Genomic DNA, 25,681 nt, shown 5'->3' with positions numbered 1-25,681 from the left:
TGATTTATCATAACTTTCCTCCATTGTGAAATTATATGTAATGAAAATTATTTACAGTTTTAGAATGGACATTGTGTTAGTTTCGTTGTAATATACTGTGTAGTAATAGAACTCATATCAAGTTCCCAAAATTTGCATTTGTCCAGCCAGTAGCCCTTCTCCTAGATTCTCTAACCTCAGCGGAAGGGAGCAAGGCAGCTCCTGAAACATCAGGTGTTAATAATCCCTTCTCCCCATTCATATAAATTAATAAATGCAGTCTATACAATCTTGTGTTTCTTTTATTCCATCTCAATTCTGAAGATTCTAATTTTTGATCAATTACTTTATTTCTTGCCCATCTCTCAGGTTAAAATATACTGTGTTATAAACAACTGATTTTGTCCTTTGACTAATTTTTTTTTTTTTTTTTTTTTTGCTCCAAAGGAATTTAACTGATTTCCTACACTTGACCAGCTATATAATGGGTATTCACTATTAGCAGATGCATACTAAACTCTGAATGACATACTCTAATATACTCACTGAGCTGTGTATGGAAGTATAACTTTCATTTAAACCACCAACTGATAAAAAGGCTAGGGATTCAAATTGGCTTTTTTGGCTGTGCCAAGCTTCAGCACTGAGTACCCAGCTGAGTTTTCAGTGGGGCAGAATAATCACCGTGGTTTAAAAGAAAACATAGTACAATGTACAAATTTCTGCGTTGAAATATCACCCTACAGTCTTATAATATTGTAAGATTTTTAAGACTGCAGGTTGATATTTCAATATTAGTCTTTTAATAATGTGCTGCATAGTACAAATGCAGCCTGGTTCTAGGAGTTACAGGCATACATAACAGGAAACCAAAATTTTTGTTTCACATTTATTGTTTTGTTTACATATTTAAATGGCAGTTTACTTCCATACACCACTTGGCTATTCACTTAAAACAAAATATTATTATTCACAATTCGATATACATTTACTAATAGTGACTACTTACCAGCTGATGAAAAGTCAGTAGTTTCAAAACAGCTGTCCTGGCAGTGTCTCAGATTCTTAAATGTATAGCATATTCACCTGTCCAAGTGATGCTATACAGTTTGAAAAGACATTGACAATTTAGGCAGAACTGTGTCTTTGAGTTGAAACTAGCTATTGAGACAAGTGAAAATTTAATCATTTTTGCTTCTCAGTTCAGTGCCATCACGTCACTTCCATTGCTATTACCAAATCCATGCATTTTTGTATATATCAGATAGTTTTATATTTTGTACTATTATGGTACTTAGGTTGCTACACTTAAATGTTCTTAATATGCCTATATTAATTTAAGCTTCATTTGTATAATTCAGCATCACTTTTTTTAGTTGAGAAATGTAATGTCTGTAATTTCACTGGTATCAGGGAACTGATGATCTAATCTGTTACATAAGTTTAATATACTTAACACAGTATATTATTTCTATTACTAATAATACAAATAGAGAATTCAGATAATACTTTGTATTCTTATCTCTCTCTCTCTCTCTCTCTCTCTCTCTCTCTCTCTCTCTCTCTCTCTCTCTCTCTCTCTCTCTCTCTCTCTCTCTCTCTCTCTCACTCACTCACTCACTCACTCACACACACACACACACACACACAGAATCTTTAGACTAATGGCAGGGTGAAAGGCAGAGGGTTGTGATTAATGGTTACTCCTCAGATTGGGTCAGTGTAAGAAGTGTAGTTTCCCACTTCTTTGATTTGGAGGACCATTGTTATTTTTTATTTTCTTAAATGACATTGATGAAGGGATACAGAGTGTCTGTCAAGATCTATAGTTAATAATCAGCATCGGGTACCGGATGACTTATAGACTTTAGGGACAGTTGGAAAAGTGGCAGCTAAGTTTTAATGTGGCAAAATTGCAAGGTCTTACACTTGGGCAATAGCAACTCCAAAATAACTCACACACTTGGGTTGGGTTAAATTAAACACAGTAGAGGAAGAAAGGGATTTTGGGAGTTAGTTTGGTCAGACATGAAATTCTCCAAGCAGCGTAGACAGGTGGCAGGGAAGACCATGATGTCTTATCAATAATTTATCATATGTTTCCTTGTAGATATAGGGATGCCATAATCCCAAGGCAGTTGTAAGACCACACTTGGAATATTGTGTTTAAGTACAAGGTGCTACCCAAAGGTTCTCGAAATGTATTTATAAAATAAATTAGACTCGCCCTCGGTCTTATTCGCCACCATCACTTTTGAAGTAGTCCCCTTGAGAGCATAAACACCAATCCCAGTGCTTCTCCCATGATTTGAATGTGTCCCGATAGTCCTTCATCACAGTGTTCAGCACTGCCTGTAATTCGGTTTGGATATCCTCTACGCTGTCAAATATTCAACCCTTCAGCTTGATTTTCATTCTTGGGAAGAAGAAAGAAGTCGCAGAGGGGTAAGTCTGGTGAATAAGGGGGGGGGAACGATTGTCATGTTGCTGGATGCTAAAAACTGTGCCACAGCAAGAAATGTGTGGGCCGGTGCATTGTCATGATAGACCCAGTTCTTTGTTCATCACTTCTCTGGACGTTTCCTCCTGCCGCTTCCCTTAACCCCCTCAGGATATCGCAATAGAACTCTGTATTGACAGTCTGACCAGGAGGGATGAATTCCGTATGGATAATCCCATCAGTATCCAAAAAACAGATCAGCATGGACTTCACATTGCTCCTCACTTGTCGGGCTTTCTTTGGTCGAGGTGAAGATAGGCTCTTCCATTGGGATGCTTGTTGCTTGGTTTCCTGGGTCATACCCATATACCCAACTCTCATCACCAGTGACGACTGTAAAAAGGAAGTTTTGATCACTCTTGGCCCGTTCTTGAAGATCTCTGCTAACTTCCATCAGGTGCTGCTTTCGGCCTTCATTCAGTAACTGTGGCACGAAAACTTGGCTGTAATTCTTCTCATATTCAGCTTGTCTGACAATTCGCCAACACATGCTGTACGATAGTCCTACAATGCCACAAATGTTATGGATGGTCTGCCTGCAGTCTACACAGATCACCGCCGATACTTTTGCAACATTTTCCAGGGTGGTCCTCGATAATGGATGCCCAGAGTGATCATCATCATCAACTGACATTTGACAGTTTTTAAAACAGTTAAACCATTAGTAGGTCTGCATCTGGCCTAAAGCATTGTCACCAAAAGCTTGTTGCAACTTCTTATGGGTTTCTATTGCTATATTGTTAAGAAGGAAACAAAACTTGATGCAAGCAAGTTGCTGCCCACATCAGCAATCACAAACTACGCGAAACACTGCCAAAGAATTGCACATAAATATTCAGTCTCTATTCAGCCCGACGCCATGTGGCGCACTGATTCACAAAGGATGCATGCAGTGTTACCTAGCCACAAGTCCCGTACTAGACGTAGTTCCCGTGCAACATTCAAATGAAAGGCTATTATATAAATTGGATTAATGGCAAGACCCTTCATTGGATCAAGAACTGACTGAAAGATAGGAGACGGATAGTAGTTATAAATGAACGTACCTCAGAGTGGAACAGCATAGAGTCCCTCAGGGATCACTTCTCTATATTCCTTCATGATGTTGATGAGAAAGTTCAGGGGAAGTTGTCCAATTCTGATAATAATTTAGAGCAGGGGCTCCTGCTTTAAATAAAAAGTGCATGTTTTGTGTATTAGAGAATTCTTTTACATCAGGGGTTCCCAACCTTTTTTACGAGGCAAACCCCTTAAAAAAAAAAAAAAAAATTTCCCTCATTGAACTCCTCGTCCAAAAATTTTACACTTTTTAATTTTGATGGATGGATTATACAAAAATCTGTTAATAATAGTTATTTATTAAAAAATACAAAATAATTATAAGACATAGGTAAGTAATAATTGCTTTGCGATTACTTACCAATTACTTTAGGTTACTAACAAACACGGTAAAAATATAAAATATTTAAGGGCAAAGGCCTCATGCTATGAGGTAGCATGAGGCCTTTGCCCTTAAGGTTAGTGCAAAAGCATCATTTTAACGTAGCCATCTACCAAAGTAGTTAAATTAATTAATTTAACGTAGCCAATCTACCAAAGTAGTTTAATTAAATTGGTATTGTTTTGGTTATATCTCATATTGTGAAGTTATACTTTATAACTGGGTTGTCACTATTGCAACACCAGGGTACCTGCCCACCCACCAAAGAGAAGCCAACAAGCTTTGAAACGGTGCCATCTGGGTGGTGGTATCCGCTGAGAATAAATAACAGTAGTCTTCTCTACTGGTGAAGTGTTATTTATTCAAGGTAGTACAATACCATGGCAACTCGTGAAGGAATTCACAATATGCAATATAATCAACGATGCCAATTTAATTAATTAATTTAACTACTTTGGTAGATGGCTACATTAAAATGATGCTTTTGCACTAACCTACACGGTAAAAATTTATTATTTGGTTTATTTCTGCCATTTTAGTTTCATAAAAATTACAGCCTCTTACATATCCATTTTAATCATTAGCATTAATTGTTAATGAGGTTATTGTAAATATTAATAAGCTTGTAATATCTAGGCTAGAACTACTTAATTTGATCCATAGGTCCCCAGATTTTGATAATGTTCAGCCTGTTTTTTATTTTTCTCAATAAATTATTAATATGGCTGAATCCAGCTTCCAGCAGATAAGAACTGGTGGAAGTTAACAAAAGCAGCTCTGCCATAGTTTGTAATTTAGGATATTTATTTTGTGTATCTTCATTATTCCAATAGGAGGCATACCCCTTAGTTTGGAATACAGATTTGGCCTCCGAACCTTCTTCATTTCAATTAACACTTCTTGAAAAAGTAAATTCAACATGAGGCACATCACACTCAAGCAGTTGTAAAATCCTTTCTTGTACAATCACATCACAAAGTTCTTGAAACTGAATGTTAGTCTTCCAGTTTCTTCAAGTAGAACATATGCAATAGCAAATCATTGTCTGAAATTGTATCTTTTTCCATAATTGACAGGCGTGACAAGTTAGCAAAGTCGTGAAAATCTTTTTGATTTAAAGTGGATATAAATAGGTCTATTTTGGGTCAAAACCAGAGAGAATAATTGTCCTAACTTGAATGTGTTTTTTGGATCTCATTAAACTGAGAATACGTATCAGCCAAGTAAAACACATTCTTTTTTTTTTTTTTTTATTCGATTCATTTTGTTACTAACAGTTATTTCAAGAAGAAAGTCTATTACAGAAACAGTTTGGTCAAGCGTAAACAACTTCCTTTCAATGGTAACGTATGCCTCTATGAAAAAGCAGCCAGTGTAGATTTTATCATTTTGATCACATAATTGACCAAACAGACGATCATTCATGGATTTGGCCTTTATTTCATGTATTGATTTAATACACGTTTGCAGAACATCCTGGAGTTTTTTACTTATTTTTGTAACTAAATGCTGCTTGTGCAGTTCTAATGTCAGGAATTTTTTTTCTTCAAAAATCCTAAAACCCTCTATGGGATGTTGTTGGAATGCAGTGTGGTCAGCATGGGTTGCCATTCTTGTGAACACCCTCCAATTTTCCACACAGTTTTCAGAAGAATAATATTTGAAGAATAAACCACCTGCACATTAATTTTTTCAAGAAAACGCTATGACCATGGTTTAGTGTTAGTATTATGCAAGGAAGTATCTTCAAAAAAAAAAAACCCTCTCTATCATTTATACTTTCCTTATGCCATCACCAATTCAATTCCGTTTTGAACTTTACCAAACTGCCTATCTTGACCACTGTGGCATCAGTGATCTGCAACATGCTGCCAGAAAGTAAACTTCATGAGATACAAACTTCTGTTACTCCCAAAAATTTTGTCTGTATTCCCTAGTTCTTCTGTCTTCTACCAGTGAAAATATAGCTCCCTAGTTCACTTTACTAGTTGACAAGCTTTGCAGTCCACACCTTCCAAGCAGTTCCTCATATGGACATCGATTAGTGCACCCCCTTACCAATCTGGTTGTAAGGGGGTGCTAATCTTTCTTTGAACTCTTTCTAGAAGTTCTGTCTTTCTTCAAGTGTGGCCTTCAAACCTGAACAAAATATTCTGTATGGTATTACCATCACCTTATATAAAGGGACAGTGGCATTCTTTTCCCTACTTGCAGGTTCTTGTATATCATAGAGGGGAACAGGACACCATGTAGCTTCCTGTTTACGCTGTATGGAAAATTTCATATCTTATGGAACTGTATGTGCTAAGTATTTTTTGTCCTGGACAATTTTTAACTCTACTTTCTCTATCTTTTACCCACATTGGCTAAAAAAATACAAACCTTTGTATTAAAACAGTTACTGACAGAATAAATGCAAGGAAAACTGTGACTTGGGGTGATGATGTGTTGCCTCATTGAGTATAAAGACTGCACAGGCTGTTCAACTTTAGTAATCTGAAGTCATAATGGGGAAAATACATGATCTATGAGACTTTGAAAAAGGTCTGTGTGTGTGCGTGCGTGCCAGGAGTTCTGATTCAAGAAACATCCAGTGAGTATCTGAATTTTGTATCAGATCTACTGTACCCTGCAATGCTATATTTTATTCCAAAGGCGATGTAACTTTATGGATGACAATGCAACAGCACATTCTACCAGAATCATGTCAGGTTCAGAGAACATGACATGGATTTCCATCTTCCCTGGCCCCTACATTCACCTGATTTCAATTCTACTGAGAATGTGTGGGCAACAAATTGAGATCATTTTGAAGTAAAATGGTCTGGTTCTGGTCATTAATCATCCTTCCTACCATTAAGTCAGGGATTCCAACTGACTTAATGACCCCCAAATACGGAGGATGCGGAAAGGTCAGGGAATGACCACCGCACCGGAGCAATATGGCCTTAGTTGCTAATGCTCCTAAAAAACCAAACAACAACAACAACAACGACGACCCCCCCCCCAGGAATTAAATCTTGAAAGAGGGGTTAGATACATGCCAGGGGTCGAATGTGGGTTAATGAGAAAATTATATAATAAATATAAAGAATATAATAATATATGATTTTAATATATAACTATGAACGTTGGCCATATTAATTTTCAGTTTTAGCACTTTGGCATGTGAATTTTACCTCTCTGCGGCAGAACTGTAATCAAGTGAACAGCTATTCTCGTGATACACGCTGCTAGTGACAACGATTAATGGCTGCCAGCAGTCTACTGACAGATTCGTCACAGTTGCATTGGCATATTACATATTTAAACATTATAAGTTATTTAAAATAATAACATATTACAATTTTGATAATATGTAGTTTTTAGGAAGATCCTTATACCATGTCACTCCCAAAATGAAGTGCCATCTATAATCAAAAATTTATTTAACATTGGGATTTATTTCTTTGCCTGGCAACGAATGAATACCACTGTCTTTTATGTGAGAAAACCTTTCGGAATGATGCTGTGAAACCATCAAAGATGAAAGACCACCTAGAAAGGATGCATCCTGGTGCAAAAGACAAGGATTTTGAATATTTAAAATGTCTTAAAGATATAAAACATTCTACAACAGGTTTAAAATAGTTTCTAGACCTTCATTTTGTAGAAATGCTGAAGGAGGCTTGGAAGCAGCTTAAATATTAATTGCAAACGCAGTGCATTCGCACACAGTTGAGTAGCAATTTACACTGTCATCAGTATGAAAAATTATAAGCTTGAAAATGGATCTAGATCCAGTATTAAAAAGCATTCCACTGAGTAACAATACAGTTCAACCTCTTATTGATAAAATGGCTGAAGGTATCCAAAAAACTGTGGTTTTTGGATTGCACACAACTACAGTTGCTGTACAAATGAGGAAACAGGTAAAACTTAAGTACTACATTATTAGTCCCACAAAAAAGACAATAGAATTTCTTTTTGCTGAACAATTAAAGACAACAGGAAAAATGTTTTTTGTGCTTTGAAAAATACAGGAAAACAATATTCCTATTATAAATATTGTAGCAGCTGCTTCTGATAGAGCAACAGCAATGGTCAGCAAATATAAAGGGTTTCACGATTTTTGAAGGAAAAAAATCCTGATGTTAGAACTGCACATTGTGTTCTGCACAGGCAGCATTTGGTTGCAAAAAATAAGTAAAAAACTCCATGATGTTCTCCAAATGTGTATTAAATCAATGAATGAAATAAAGGCCAAATCCTTGAGTTATTGTCTGCTTGGCCAATTAAATGATCAACATGATGAAATCTAGAACCAGCTGCTTTTACACAAAGGGGGTATGTTGACCATCAAAAGGAAATTGTTTACATTTGACCAAACTTTGTTTCTATAATAGAATTTCTTTTTGAAATAAAATTATTAGCGGTAAAATGAATCAAAAAAAGCATGAATTTTACTTGGCCGATATGTATTTGAAGTTTAATGATATCCAAAATATTTTGTACAAGATAGAGATGATAATATAATTCATGTTCAGATAATTATTCTTGGATTTTGATCCAAAATGGACCTATTTATATACAGTTTAAATTGAAGAGGTTTTTTGTACTTTGCTAACTTATTACACCTGTCTGTTATGGAAAAAAGATAACTTCAGGCAAATTTGCTATTGTATACATTCCACTTGAAGAAACTGAAAGAAGACTAATATTAGATTTCAAGATCTTCATTATACAATTGTATAAGAATGGATTCTACAACCATTTGAATGTGATGTCTCGTGTTGAATTTATTTTACAAGATGAGTTAATTGAAATGAAGAAGTTGGAGGCCATATCTTTATTCCAAACCAAGTGGTATGCCTCTTATTGGAATAATGAAGATATGCAAAATAAATATCCTAAATTACAAACTATGGCAGAACCACTTTTGGTAACTTTCCACAGTTTTTATCTTCTTCAGCCATATTAATAAACTACTCAGAAAAACAAGAAAGAGGCTGAACATATCAAAACGTGGCGAACTTAGGATCAAATTAAATAATTTTAGCCCAGATCTCACATGGCTTATTGCAAACCATCAGCCACACCTCTCATTAACAATTAATGCTAATGATTAAAATGGATATGTCAAGGCTGTGATTTTTACAAAACTAAAAATGGAAGTAATAAACTAAATAATTTTTACTGTTTTTTTTCTAAAACAAAGTAATTGGTAAGTAATCACAAATTGATTGTTACTTTCTTATATATTGTATTTTATATTTTTTAATAAATAATTAACTATTATTAACCAGGGTTTTTTTTTTTTTTTTTTTTAATAATTCATCCATTAAAATTAAAATGTAATTTTTGGATAAAGAGTTTAATGAGGGGGGAAAATGTGTTTCTTAAAGGATTTGGCATGTTAAAATAAGGTTGGGAACCCCAATCATTCTCTTAATAACCAAAACATGCACTTTTACTTAAATCACAGTTGTCAGTATGATACTGATAACTGCGATGACCACTGCGGTGTAAACTGGCTAGCTGAAATTTTACAATGATATTTTCCATTTGGGCATGTTTTGTCTATAAGAGTGGTGTACACATGTTAACTCTTCTTTCCACCCCCCCCCCTTTAAATACAATATGGCAGTGGTCTCAAACTCAAATTGCATTGCGGGCCAAATGCTTGATCTGAAAGCAGCTGACAGGCTGGAATTTTTTTTAACAAAATTAGAGTGAATATATATATATATATTGCACCGTACTTACCCCTAATGTATGGATACCACCCCTTTATAACTTGGTGTTACGTGTGATGCGTGTGTGTTGCGTGTAAGTTTATAATAAGTTTGGAAATTTTACTTTTAAAATTTAATTTGCCTCGAACATGGTTTAATTGAAAATTTATTTCAATAATGTTCAATTATATTTTCTACAATGTTTTTCTCTATACTTACTTTTTATTTCTCAAACTTTTATATTTTTCTCCTTCTCTCCCTGGCTAAAATTGAGACTCTTTCGGTTAAATTTTCTTTTCTATTTTCTTTAGATGCCCAATCACTTACTAAATATTTATCAAAACATGCATAAACAATAATAATAATAACACAAAGGAAAAAATTCAAATTTATATTTATTTTCTATCTGAAATCTAAAGGTTGGTACCTGCAAGAAATTTCTGTTGATTACACTTTGTAATTCAAACATATTGACAGCTAAATATTAAATTTTCAGACAGACATTTATTTCAAATAATTCTAATAACCACTAAATAACTTACTTTTAACTTAAACTAAAAATAAACAAACTATGAAAACTTTCCAAGTGGGACAAAACTGAGAATAAATAATGACAACCTATTTTCCTTTTATTTATTAAACTTTTCTTCGACACATACAGAAAATATACATGTGCTTGTATGTAAATAATTATAAACTCCTTTATTTCTTACTACAACTTGACACTTGATGGCATTTCGATTCTGATAAAGTTTGTAGCCTTGGAGAAAAATTACTAGAAACTATCTTCATCACGGATTGTAGATGCTCATTGGTCAATCGGGTTCTTTTCTTAGACTTGTTAATTTTCAACTGCGAAAAAAACTGTTTACATATAAATGTACTCCGAAACAAAGCGATTATTCTTATTGCAAAAATTCGTAACTGAGGGTATTTATCTTTTGACAATTACGAATAAAAGTTAATCAAATCTTTATCTTTGAATAAGATTTATATCACACTGTAAATTAAGTAGCTCCATTTGTAGATTTTCTGGTGCATTATTCACGTTCGTTTTTAATGGTAATGAAAATAATGTAAAATCGGACTCCAAATCATTAAAATCTTTAAATCTTTCTTCAAATTCTTGTCGTAATAATGCTATTTTTCTTGCATATTCTTGAGATTTTTCATTTGAAATAATAGGGCAGGATTTAAGATGTAGGAAATGTACGAAATTTTTTGATTCCAGTTATGTTTCCCATAATTGCAATTTAACTTTAAAAGCTTTAATACAAGCATACATGTCTGGTGCATTGTAGCCTTAGTTGCTAATGCGCCAAAAAATCCAAACAACAAACAAACAAACAAGCATACATGTCAGTGATAAGTTTATTCTTTCCTTGCAGCTCTTTATTGAGAATATTTAAATGGCCGGTTAAGTCAACAAGAAATGCTAAATCTGTTATCCATGTATCATTATGTAGCTCGTCGATGGTTTTATTTTTTTGTGTCAAGAAAATTTTGATTTCATTTATTAAATCAAAAAACTGTTTTAATACAGCTCCTCGACTTAACCACCTCACCTCATTATAATAAATCATTTCTCTGTACTCACTTTCAATTTCTTCAAGCAATGCAACAAATTCTTGATGATTCAGAGCTCATCCATGGATAAAGTTTACTGTTTTAGTTACTGTTTCCATAACATTATCCATCTGCAAACTTTTGACACAAAGTGCTTCTTGATGAATAATGCAATGTATAGTGCAAAAATTATTCTGAAATTTTTCTTCTTTCACTATATTTCTTAATTTTACCGCTACTCCATTTTTTTTTACCAACCATAGCAGCTGCACCATCACCTGCAAATCCAACCATTTTATCCCAACTTAATTTATATTTATCTATTACAGTTTTTTTTTTTTTTTTCAGAAAAAATATCCTGTGCACCAGTTTTTTTTTTTCATAGGAATTATTTCCAATTATTCCTCAGTTACTTCAAATTCATCAGTAACACCTCGTACGAAAACGGCAAGTTGTGCTATATCTGTGATGTCAGTACTCTCATCAACTGCTATTGAGAATGCTGCAAAATCTATACTTTTTTTCTTTTAACTGACATCGTAAATCACTAGCGATTTTGTAATATGTTCCGCTACCGCATTGGCTGACAAACTAATATTTTTAAATAATTGTTGTTTGTCAGGACAAAAGTTCAGCAGACTTAATCAAACAATCTTTAAGGAATTCTCCATCAGTAAATGGTTTTGATCGTTTTGCAATGATGTGCATGAGAGCAAAACTTGCGTGAACTGTTTCTTCGCTGGATTTATTTGCTTCAGTAAAAAAATTGTTGTTGTTGTTGTTGTAAGCCAGATTTCAGAAACTAACTTTTCTTCCCTCAATTTGCCTTCCAACATTTCAAATTTTTCTTTGATTCGTTTCGTAATGGCGACATAAATTGTATTCTTTTGGAACTGATATTCCCTTATTACAAATAAAACATACAATTTTACTGCGCACAACACCACGAAAGTACATAATTTCCCATTTATGTACTTTTGTGGTGTGTGCAAGTACATAATTTCCCATTTATCTTGAAAAACACGTCCTTCTTCGTCCACTTTTCTTTTACCCTTTGTTAAAGACATGGCTTGCAGTTTAATCTCTTAATTAAAATCACTATTATAATTTTATTTACAACTTTAATTTAACAAGATGAATTTTCATATGAAAGCAACGCTCAAAAGTTATGCACAATTCTAAATGATAGGTATTGATATAATGTAGAATCTACATTATATCAATACCTATTGTTAGATCTACAATGTAGATCTAACAAGCACAAATAAACAGGTTTTATAAGCCGTACGTTAGTTTGTCTCCATCTATATAGCAATATGAACTGCATAGCTGTGCATCCAGCTAACCAACTAGTGACTGACTCAAGGAAAATATATATCAAAAGTACCAAATCAATAGAAAAAATCGGAAACACCAGAATACTGAAGCACCACCAACTGTTGGCTGGCGCTAAATTTACTGATTGTACCGACGTGGGAAGTTCTCCCACCTTACCCCAGTCACGTGGCCTGGCATACAAGCATACAGTGGCAAAGACAAAGCTCCAACCTATTCATTCTATCTCTTTTTCTTTCGATAGCAGTCGCGCACATAAGCTCAGTCCATATCTCTCTGTCTCTAAAACTATAAGCACTGTATTTACAACAAGTACATAATTGAAATGTATTCGTGGGCCGTGTAAAATTGCTTCCGGGGGCCGGATGTGGCCTGTGGGCCACCAGTTTGGGACCACTGCAGTATGGGACCCTGTATTTGGAATCCTGAAATCTGGAAGGACCTAATTTTTTTTTTTTTTTTTTTTTTTTTAATCCAGTTTTGAGATACCACTCTACTATTATTCCACCTTCCACTTACCTGTCAATCAGAATATGGTAGAATGACAATTGTTTTTTTCATGAAATTTTAGTGGCTGCTATGCTTATTTGATAAATGATATTTCTTTTTATATACTTATGGAATAATAAAATTCATTAAGTATGTAAATAACTAAATTTTATCTGTCATCCTGCTCATTCTTCTATCCCATCTGTGGCTTCCTGAATGATTTATATCCACTTTAAATTGAAAAATTTTGCTACCTTGCTAACTTATGCTTGTCAGTTATGGAAAAAAGATACAATTTCGGACAACAATTTGCTGATGTATACATTCCATTTGAAGAAACTGAAAGAAGACTTTAATATTAGATTTCGAGATCTTTGTGATATGATTACGAAAGTTATGTAGCATAATGATGGAGATTATGGGGAAGGTTTCTTCTGTCATAAATGGTTTATCTTCCACACATGTTATGGCAGTATTTCACAGAATTTTTGCTGCTCACTTCACTCATTGATAATGGCCAAGTGATGTGACCAATTTTTATCATCGGCATAAAAGGAAGCTTTCAACTTTTCTTCCTCTATGCAACATATTGGAACATTTTAAAAAATTTCCAAACCAGTACGTGACTTTTTAATTAATTTCAGTCAGAACTATTTTGTGTACAGAAAGTCAGCTGTGCTTTCCCTTGACTGATTCTGCATATTCATGGTGACAGATTTTGACCAGTGACCCAAGGGGATACCCAGCTATTAAAAAAATAATAATAAATAAACAAATTAAAGCTAGAGTTAAAAAGTAAACAAACAAAAAAAAACCCATATTTTTCTATACCTTAAATGGTTAAAAATTATTTTTTAAATTTTTCTCTGGTGATAACCAGAAAATGTGAAATACAGATTTTATGATGGAGAGCATCCCTATTAAATACAGTGTAATCCTGTTGTATTGCACCACAGTATAATGTAATGCCACAGATCATGTTACAGAAGAATATAAAAATTAATGCAGTTAATGGCAAACAAACAAATTTCACAATCAAAACCAAAAACAGCACGGTCTATTTCTACCTCTCAGAGGAAGAGCCAGTTTATGTGGTGGTTTCCCATATGGAAATCATTGAACTACTGTATTCCCTTGAGCAGTATATTCTCCCAATTAGAGAATTAAATTACCCTTAGCCAAAATTATGAGAGCATCTTTGGATTCAAGGAAGGTCCCTATGGACTGGAGATGTATCCCCAATTCACAAAGCTGATCAAAAGGCGACAAGTAATTACAGAACTGTCAGTTTAACTTCTGTTCTAGGAATATAATTGTGCTGCTGGTTAAAGAAGTAATGAGGACCATCTAAACAAGAATGCAGTTATACTACAGTCACAACATGGATTTGTTAAGGGACAATCTTGTTTGAACAATATGATTGGATAATATAATGAAGGAACTGAATGCAAATATAATTTTGATATCATATACTTGGATTTCAGGAAATCTTTTGATATTGTTGCACATTAAAAAACTGCTGTACAAATTGGAGCAGTGTGGCATTAAAGGCAAGTAATTGCTGTGGATAAAGAGATGATAATTTTAAAAGGGCAGTGGGAGAAGACAGAGTGGTTATTAATGGACACTGCTCTTTGTGGACCAGTGTTATTGGTGGTGTGCTCCAGAGTTCAGTGCTGGGCCCATTGTTGTTTTCTATATTTATTAATGATATTGATGATGGTAAATCAGGCATAATGTCTAAATTTGGAAATTATACAAATGTTGGGGGGCAGTTAACAACAGTAATTACGGTAAGCTAATGCAACAAGATATAGAAAAATTAAGCAGATGGGCTGAGAAATGGCAGTGGAGTTTAACATTGACAAATGCAAGGTACTGCGTAGGGTAGCAATAATCCCAGATTAATGCATTGTGTGGTACTACACTCAGGGTAATGTAAAATGGAAAAGACCTGGGTGTTATTGTTCAGTCAGATATGTTCTCTGAGCAGTGCAGACAAGGTGGCCAGGAGAACTCATGGGGATTTTGTCAATGATATCCAGGAATTTTGCTAGCAGGGATAAGGTGATTATCCCATTGTTAGGCTGTGGTTAGGCAATGGTTAGGCTGTATTTTGAGTACTGCATACAGGTCTGGAGGCTTCATTTTAGGAAGGATGTAAATCTGCTGGAATTGGTGGAGAGAAGGGCAGTGAGATTGATAGTAAACAAAAGGGTGTTCTTCCCAAGATCACTTCAGTTTCAAATTGTAGATTTGAAACTAGGCACCTGCAAGGTGATCTGATTTAGACTTTGTTTATGGCTTCGAATGATTGAGCAGGCTCAGTGCTGATGGCATTATTCCTCTTGCTCAGATTGTACACATGAGAGAGCATAAATTCAAATTGAGGGAGGATGTGCTGAAGTTTGTCTTCAGTCCATGGGTGGTTGATTGTTACAAATTCCATTAGACAAATTATTGGAGGAGATGGACAGGTGATGTGGATAATGTTTTTTTTAGCTTGTTTGCTTGCATCATTTGTGACTACTAATATTACTAATGCTAAGTTTTTATAAGTAACAAGACATCTCAGAGTAATTACTGTAGACTTCTTTTTTTTTACCTATCTTATCTCCATTAGAAATTAAAAAAAAAAAAAAAAATGCAGTACATCACTGACATGGTAATTGCACATTGGAAATTCACAAAGTGTAAACATTTTTTCTCTAAGAGGGGAAATGAGAATGAACTGTCTGTTGCAATGAACTTGAGTTAAATTTTGCATTGTAAACAACAGCATTTAGTATCCTTTCAGAGCTGCAAAATTGCATGTAAAATGGCCAAAACTGCTAAATGCATAATGCAAAGTGTGCCCCAGAGTACATGTTTTTATCTAACAAGTATTCCTCCTTGTTAATTAAAAACAGTTTTTTCCCCTCTAATGGATGTGTAATTTTTGTAATGAAAACTTTACAGTGCATTTGCTGGTTATGTTTTGCAGTTAATTAAATCTTCATGGCGCAATTGTTGGTCTGAAATCCCATGAGAGAAATCCCTGGTCTGAAATCCCTGAAAGGCATTTCAGGACTGCCATCCAACTCTGCTTAGTATTAATATGCCATTCAGTTTATTTATTGAAAAAAGCTTAAAACATTGTCATTATGAAAAGAACTGCTGCATTGAATGTTGATGCATTTTATTCTATAATTAAGCTTTGTTACTTTGATATCAAATTAAGGAGATAAAGTTTTGTATGTGTTCGCTATCTAAATAAAAATAACTTGCCATAGCTATGTAAAGTATTTGAATATGGGGAGTACAATGTATACAAGGAAAGATAGACAGAATAGGAGAGGTCAAGGGGGTTAGACTCTTAATTAAGAAGCATATTAAATCTAAGGCAGTGCATCCAGTTGACATGGGTGATAAGTGCAATGTTGAGTAAGTTTGGCGTTGATATAAGCATTGTAAAATCAAAATTTAGAGTAGGAGTGTTATAGGCTTAATGACTGAAGAGTATACCAAGCAACTATACAGAGAAATAGTAGCAAATTGGAATGTCTCACAGTGGGAGATTTTAACTTTCCAGATGCCGACTGGAATTTGTGGGTTGGTCACTCAGACTAGCAAGACTTTTGTGGATTTCTTGGATAACTGTTTTCTACAGCAGCATGTTAGAGTGGTAACAAGAGGAAGCAATACTCTTGATCTAGTTATCAGAAGTAATTCTTCATGCATTAAGAATTTGCAGGTAAAAGACCCACTGGTGGGCAATCACAGTGTACTAATGTGGAATTTAATTAAAGACAACTACTGTGAAGGGTAAAGGGAAAGGCTTTTGCTTTCATAAGGGTGACTACAGTGGTCTTGGGCAGTGGGACCAAACTGTGATGTTACTAACAGCAAATCCTAAATGAGAAGTATGCAGCGAAGTATCCAGGAAGAAGCTACTAGGCTTTTCATACCAGCGAAGAAATACTGCTCAAGATTTGGACCTAATGAATATCAGATGAACTATTGAGACAAGTGGCAGAAAAGAAAAGTGCATGGGATGCATTATTATTATTATTATTATTATTATTATTAGCCATATGGCGCAAGGAAGCCTGAGGCTTTATGCTGAACCAGCCAAAAAAAAAAAAAAAAAAAATTCTGAATTACCCTGAGAGAGAGAAAGAGAGAAAACAAGAGTCAGAAGTAGAAGGGAATCATCAAGAAAGAGAAGAATCTGTATATAAATTATCAGGTGATCAGAAACCTATGGTAGATATAAATTAGTTTGTAACCAAGTCACAAAGGAGGTTAGGCAAGCTAGGGCATATTAAGAGAAGTCTCTGGCAAAGAAAAACATCAAAGACTTCTATGCTTATATTAACAGTAGAAGAAAGGGATCACATTTGGCCACTTGATGTCATGGGTATATCTGTTAACGAATATACTCAGGTTGCGGAGGAATTGAATAGGTATTTTGCATCTATATTCACACACAAGGAATTCTTTATGGAAGGAGATGCAAGAAGTTTGTCAAACTCTAATAATGAGCTAAATGACTTTGTGATAACTGAAAGAAAGTGGAAGAGAAACTATTGAAGATGGAAAAATGGAATAAAAAAGGCACCTGAGATGGATGGAATCTATCCAATTATATTAAGGGAGACAGCAGAAGAGATAAGCAAACCCTTAGCCATAATTATGAGAGCATCCTTGGATTCACGGGAGGTCCCTATGGACTGTATATGTGTGTGAACATATTCCGAATTCATAAAGGGGATAAAAAGATGACATGAATCATTACAGACCTGTTAGCTTAATGTCTGTTCCAGAGAAAATAATGGAATCACTGGCTAAAGAAGTAATGTAGGACCATCTCGACAAGCATGCAGTTATACTGCAATCAGTGTATTTGTTAAGGGATGGTCCTGTATAACCAATCTGATAGGTTACTATGATGCAGTGACCAAGGAACTGGATGCAAAATATAATTTTGACATATCCTTGGATTTCATGAAGCTTTTGTTACTTACACATAAAAGACTGCTGTACAAACTGAAGCAATGTGGTATTTAGGGCAAGTTACTGCTATGGATAAAGGTATGGTTAAGTGGAAGAAGACAGAGTGGTTATCAGTGGAGGTGCCTCCGTAGCCAGGTGGGCAGGAACAGCAGTGCATAGCACATTCTTCTTGATTAGACCGGGGTTCGAGCCCATGACCACCAAATACGGAGGATGTGGAAAGGTCAGGGAATGACCACCGCATATCTCCGGAGCAATATGGCCTTAGTTGCTAATGCTCCTAAAAACCAAATAACAAGGTTATCAGTGGGTACTGCTCGGTATTCTCCCCAGGACCTATTGAATGGGCGTGCCATGCTGCCCGGTGAATTTAACTGACCGCCTGGCTAAAATCTAGCAATTCTTGTGGTACTGCTCACTGATCTCGATCAATATTAATTGGAACATACTATGCGAAGTATTACACTTCCCCACCTGACTACTTCATAATGCCACCCACCTGGTAAAATTTTTCTGGGGAGAACACTGCTGCTGCTCTTTGTGGGCTGATGTATTAGTAGCATTCCCCAGGGTTCAGTGCTGGGTCTGTTGTTTTCAATATTTATCAATGATATTGATGAATGTACATCAGCGTTAATGTCTAACTTGATACAAAGATTGGTTAACGACAATCATTAGGGTGAGCTACTGCAACAAGATCTAGACAAACTGGGTCAGTGGGCTGAGAAATGGTAGTTAAAGTTTGACATTGACAAATGCAAGGTACTAAATATGGGTAGCAGTAATTGTGGAGTAACTGAAATGTATGGTACTACACTCAGGATAGTGGAGAATGAAAAAGACCTAGGGGTTAATTGTGTAGTCAGATATAAAATTCTATGATAAGTGTGGAAATGCTACCGTGACAGCTCATCGGGTTTTGTTAGCGATATACAGAAACTTTGCTAACAGGATTAAGGAGCTGATTATTGCTATGTATGAGGCCATGATTAGGCAGCTTCTTGAGTACTGTATACAGGTCTGGAGGCCTCACTTTAGGAATGGTGTAGATCTGCTGGAATGGGGTGCAGAGAAAGGCAACCTGAAGTGAACAAAAGGGTGCTCTTACTTAGAAAGGCTTCTGCAAATTGCAGCGTCTCGAGACTAGGCACCTGCAGTGAGATCTGATTGAGGTATTTAAAGTCTTGAATGGACTGAGTAAGCGAAATGTTAATGGCATTCTTTCACTTGCCCGAGACTACACACTTGAGGGGGGCATAAATTCAAGTTGAGGAAACTGGTTGCAGGATAGATGTGTGGAAATTGGCCTTCAGCCAACAGGTGATTGATTGTTGGAACAGGCTTTCGTCTGTTGTGGAAGTGAATGGGTTGAATAAATTCAAGGAAGAACTGGACAAATTCTTGGAGGGTACGGATGTGTGGTTTTTTTTTTTTTTTTTTCCCCCTGCTGCTGTATAAACTTGATTTCTTGCACGATTTGCCATTATTATTACTACTACTACTACCACCCTCGTGGGTAGCACAGTTGGTATAATCACCATCCTCCTCATACCCGGTGAAAAATATCTGAGTTTGTATTCTTTTAATGATGAGAATTGCTATAAGTAAGAATATCATCCCTCATAAGAGTCCCTTGTTTGTTGAACAATGATTAGTGTCACAGCATTTACCTCCCTTTCCCCTCATTGACCTAGAACCTACAACAACTATGTCAATACATGCAAATAATATTCTGTTACAAAAGGCTGAAAATGAAACTTGGGACAAATAAGCTGTTTTACAGTGAGATCCCCTGTCATGTTGGCTTGATGGGCTACTAGTGTGTGATATGAAGATGGCCAGCAATGACATAGCAAAAGCTGACCCACATGAATATAAAGAATAATAAAAATAATCATCTTTGTTTTGTGGCCCTTGTGGGTAAAATCAGTCTTCCCCACACTGGGTGGAAAACATCTGAGTTTGAGTCCTATCTACTATGTGAGGAATATTTATGGGCGTTTTTCGCAATATGGCTGAGTTTCTCAGGTGAGGGTAGCATGGTTTTTTTCTCATAGAAATGTGGGTTTTTCATCCAGCAAACAGAAAATTAACCACAGAACATGCAATTTACAGAAAGTATATATGGAGCAATATTGCCTTGGTTGCTGATTCTCCTAATACCCTACTGCTGCTTGTTTGATGAAAATAAAAAAGAAATTTAACTTTTGCTTTTGGTGGTGAAAACAAGAGATAAATACAAGTGTATTCCTTCCACAGCTAATGCAGACTGTTACATAATTTCCTGCACTAAAACAATGTAATCATTGCTCCCACTTTGCAGTCCTATGGAATGAGTGGAGAGAGTGAGTGAGAGCATCTTGAAAATTAACACCCCCACCCACATACACTGAAATGAAATTACAATGAAACTTGTTTAAGTCATTTGTATATTCATATTAAAAATTAGCAAAAACTAGGCAAATTTTATTTCAGGCTATAGCACATGTGTTAAAAGATATCCCCAACACCAAGTTATATTATAGTTGCATTACATGTATTAATATATATAATATATATTAAAATACTTAATGATCATAAAAATAACTGATATTTAAGAAGGCAAACTTTGAACCTCCCTGCTGAGGTTTTAGTAGTCCTAGTATTTTTTATTATATAATTTCTAACACTTATCTACACTTAACTTTTAGGTGTGCATTATATTTATTTTCATTTTGTAAATAAACTATTTGTAATTAGTATTTCTGCTGTTTAGCTGGTTGATTTGATTATACTGGTGTTAAAATTTGTATTTAATATTTTACTATTTTATTATTTAGTATTTGTATTTTTAGAATAAAGTAAATCTTGTAAGATTTTTAATTACTTATTTTGCATGTGTTGTAATTTCTCTTGCTTTTGTGTCCTTAGACACAAAATCCAGAAAGCCTCCAGGTCCCAAGCTCTCTGGATAAGGGGTCCAAATGTTTGTACTTGATTTTTTTTTGTTTTGTTTTTTTTGTGTAAGTTCTGCTATTGATCTGCTAAAGACTGCTTTCTCAATTAAAAAAAAAAAAAAAAATGCTTCTGTTTTCATGATGTTACATCAGAAAGAATAAATCTCTCTCTCATTCTTATGAAAAGAATGCCTTGGAAAGGCTTTGCCTTTATTTTAATTAACTCCAGCAGTAAAATGACCTTGACTCTTCAATTTAAACTCAGCAGATGTTATATATTTGATTCCAACTGAATCAAATTAACTATTTATGTACCTTTTTTAAATGATTAACAAAAAATTTAAGAAAATGCCTCTATTTGCATTTTAACATTTCCCAACTTAAAACTCAGTTATCAACATTATAAGCTTGAACAAATAAATTCATAATATAAAATTAATGTTACTTAATGTTTGCTAAAGGCAAACTTCCGCACATCTATCCTACAACCATCTTTCCTCAATTTGAATTTATGCCCTCTCAGGCGATTATTCTGAGCAAGAGGAAGAATCCCATCAGCATTGAGCATGCTCAAACCATTCAGTGCTTTATACACCTCAATCAGACCACCTTGCAGGTGCCTAGTCTCCAGACCCTGAAATTTGCAAAAGTTAAGTATTTCTTCATAAGAGCAATCCTTTGTTCCATTCACTAATCTTTGTTGCCCTTCTCTGTACTCATTCCAACAGCTCAACATCCTTCTTAAAATGAGGCCTCCAGACCTGTATACAGTACTCTAGGTGTGGTCTGACCATTGCCTTATACAAGGGGATAATGACCTCCTTATCCATGCTAGAAAAATTCCTGTATATCATTGACAAGACACCATGAGCTACTCTTGCAGACCGTCTTCACTGCTCAGAAAACTTCATATCTGCCTGCACAATTACCCCCAGGGCCTTTTTATTCTCTACCACTGTCAGTGTGGTACCACAGAGTTGATACATTACTCCGGGATTACTGCTTCCCATATGTAGTACTTTACATTTGTCAATATTAAACTTCATTTGCTACCTCTCAGCCCCATCTGCTCAACTTTTCTAGATCCTGTTGCAGCAGTGTACTGTCATTAGTGTCATTAACAACTCTGCCAACCTTCATATATTTGGATTTCAGGAAAGCTTTTGACACTATTGCGCATGAAAGACTATTGTACAAATTGGAGCAGAATGGTGTTAAGGGGAAGTTGCTACAGTGGATAAAAGGATGGTTAAGTGAGAGAAGACAGAGGGTGGTAATCAATGGGTGTTTCTCTTCGTGGACTAATGTTATTAGTGGAGTCCCACAGGGTTCGGTGTTGGGTCCACTGTTGTTTTGTATATTTATCAATGATATTGAAGGTATATCAGGCTTAATGTCGAAGTTTGCAGATGATACAAAGGTTGGCAGGGTTGTTAATGACAGTAATGGCAGTGTGCTACTGCAACAGGATCTAGATAATTTGGGCAGAAGTGACAACTGAAGTTTAACCTTGACAAATGCAAAGTACTGCATATGGGTAGAAGTAACCCCAGAGAAATGTACCAACTGTGTGGTACTACACTTAAGGTGGTAAAAAATGAAAAAGACCTGGGAGTAATTGTGCAGTCAAATATGAAGTTTTCTGAGCAATGCAGACAGGCTGCCAGGGCAGGTCATGGGATTTTGTCAATGATATATAGGAATTTTGCTAGCAGGGAGAAGGAGGTGATTGTCCCTCTGTATAAGGCAATGGTCAGGTCACGCCTTGAGTACTGCGTACAGGTCTGGAGGCCTCTTTTTAGGAAAGATGTAGATTTACTTGAGCGTGTACAGAGAAGGGCAACAAGATTGGTGAGGAGAATGAAGCGATCCTCTTACCAAGAGAGGCTTAAGTTCTGCAAATTGCAGTGGCTGGAGACTAGGCAGCTGCGCGGTGATCTGATTGAAGTGTATAAGGCCTTGAATGTGTTGAGCATGCTGAATTCTAATGGGATCCTTCCACTTGTTCAGATTACGAACCTAAGAGGGCATAAATTCAAATTAAGAAAAGACAGATGTAGAATAGATGTGCGGAAATTTGCCTTTAGCCAGCGGGTGGTTAATTGCTGGAACAGATTTCCATCTGTCGTTGTGGAAGTTGATAGGTTGAATAAATTTAAGGAGGAACTGGACAGGCATTTGGACGGAATGGTGTGTTTTTTTTTTTTTTTTTGGCTGATGCTGCATAAGCTCATACACTTGCTTTCTTGCATCGCATGCCACTACTACTACTACCAGCACGACAATTTGGGTAACTGTATACATTACAATTATAATCTATTTTATTTGTAGTATATTTCTTATTTACTACACCAAAAACTTGTACTACATTCATTACCTGTATGTTTGGTAATAAATTTACTCATCATAAACACTTATTCATATATCGGAGAAGCTTTTAAGTCATCGATCACTGACCGATAAGGTGAGGGTAATCTCGTTAGCCTGCCTACCATTGATTCCAGTCATCAGTCGACAGCATTTAGCCTGCAAGATTTTAAATAACTAAAATATTTATACTCCAGAGGGAAGATTTCGCAAATAAAGAATTTATTTTTTCACAAATGCTTGTAAAATTGCAAGCATTTGGATATTTCTTGGCAATGAGTTCGTATATACGTGCGGCAATTGAAAACGATACTGATGCCAGAAAAAATAAATAAACAATGACCCCATGTATAAGTAAAGTAACCTTGGTTTATTAAAAGTATCTTTCTCTCATATCCACAAACTGAATCCAACAATCAAGAGGCAACTGGAATAACTGGTGGTAGGCCATGACCAGTATTCTGTTCAAAGTTCTCATCACAACTCTTTAAATGGTGTCGGCATCATCAAAATAACAGCCGTTCATTGGTGCTTTGAGCTTAGGGAGCAAAAAGAAGTCACATGGGGATAAGTCTGGTGAATACGATGCGCAGAATTTTTGCTAGCCAAAAACTTCCAAACAATGAAAGCTAGTTGTGAAACGAGGGTGAGGCACATACCCTGGACCCCAAATTTGGGAAACACCTTTTTATGGTTTAAAAATGCAAAAATTCCAAAAGAACAGTTTTCAAGGGCCATCAACCCGAGTTATGCGATATTGAGAGCCTTGTGGCTTATGGGGCCTCACATCTGGTGAGTATGGGCTTGGCACACCCAGGGTCCTGAGCTGGATATCATCGTTCTTCTCTTTCTTGGTGATTCCCTTGTACTCTCTCTCTCTCTCTCTCTCTCTCTCTCTCAGGGTTATTGGGGAACTTTTTTTTTTTCCTGGTGCAGCATAAGCCTCAGGCTTCCTTGCATCATATGGATAATAATAATAATATCGTCTGCAAACTTGGACATTAAGCCTGATATTGATGACATACCATCATCAATATCATTTATAAATACAGAAAACAACAATGGACCAAACACTGAACCCTGAGGGACTCCACTAATAACATTAGTCCACGAAGAGCAGTGTCCATTGGTTTCCACTCTGTCTTCTCCCACTCAACCATTACTTTATCCATAGCAGCAATTGCCTCCAATGCCACACTGCTCCAGTTTATGCAGCAGTCTTCCATGTGCAACAGTATCAAAGGCTTTTCTAAGATCCAAATATATGATATCAAATTTATTCTTTGCATCCAGTTCCTTTCTGACTGTGTCCGAGCTATAACTGAAGTCTTGTCTAGATGATCCTGCAATGCTTCTTTAACCAGTGCCTCCCTTAATTTTCCTGGAACAGAAGTTAAACTAACAGGTCTGTAATTAACTGTCTCCCTTTGATCCTCCTTTGTGGATTGGGGTCACATTTGCACATCTCCAGTCCACGGATACCTCCCCTGAGTCCGAAGCAGAAGCTCTCATAATTATGGTTAAGGGTTTGCTTACTTCCTTTGCTGCCTCCTTTAATATAACTGGATAGATTCCATCCACACCAGGTGCCTTTCTTGTGTTTATCTTCAACAATTTCTCTTCCACTTTACTCTCAGTTATTACGAGATTATCTAGCTTACTGCCAGAGTTGAATACACCTCTGGCATTCCCCTCGCTGAATAACTCGACATGTGTGAATGTCGATGCAAAATATTCATTTAGTTTGTTAGCTACCTGAGCAGGATCATCAACAGTTGAACTATCGATATCTAGTGGACCAATCTGATTCATCCTCTTCCTTCTAGTGTTTACATAAGTAAAGAACTCTTTGCTGTTTTTCTTTGCATCCTTTGCCAAAGATTTCTCGTAATCTGTCTTCGCCTGCCTAACCTCCTTTGTACAGACCAGCTTATATCTATCATAGGCTTCTGTGTCATGTGTTAATTTATATGTATCACATGCATTTTTCTTCTCTGTCACGTCTCTAATTAGTTTATCTGACATCCGTTTATGCTTAAATTTTGAACAATACTTCTTTGTTGGTATGAAAAGTCTAGTAGCTTCCAAGACTAATTCTTTGAATGCTTCCCATTCTGAATTTGCTGTTGGTTCCACCGTATAGAACTTAAATACTATCTCAGACCACCATAGTCACCTTTACGAAAGCAAAAACCCTTCCTTTTACCCTTGATGGTAGTTACCTCTTTGAGTAAATTCTACTTCAGCGCACTGTGATCACTGCCACCTAGTGGTTCCTTTATCTGCAGATTCTTGATGCATGAAGAATCATTACTGATAATCAGATCAAGAGTATTACTCCCTCTAGTTGCCTCCCGAT

At 35.8% G+C, this 25,681-nt stretch overlaps 1 protein-coding gene across 3 annotated transcripts in view; it reads left to right on the top strand.

Moving 5' to 3' along the window:
* Positions 1-25,681, top strand: part of LOC150078039 (putative protein phosphatase 2C T23F11.1) — a 157,742-nt gene that overhangs the window by 106,147 nt on the left and 25,914 nt on the right. The gene's annotated exons all lie outside the window — the stretch shown is intronic.

Source organism: Mastigoproctus giganteus, chromosome 11 (assembly GCF_048544385.1).
Source record: "Mastigoproctus giganteus isolate SK-2022 chromosome 11, ASM4854438v1, whole genome shotgun sequence".
NCBI classification, from domain to species: Eukaryota; Metazoa; Arthropoda; class Arachnida; order Uropygi; family Thelyphonidae; genus Mastigoproctus; species Mastigoproctus giganteus.
The sequence above is the reverse complement of the archived record's forward strand: the minus strand, read 5'-3'. Positions and strand labels throughout refer to the sequence as shown.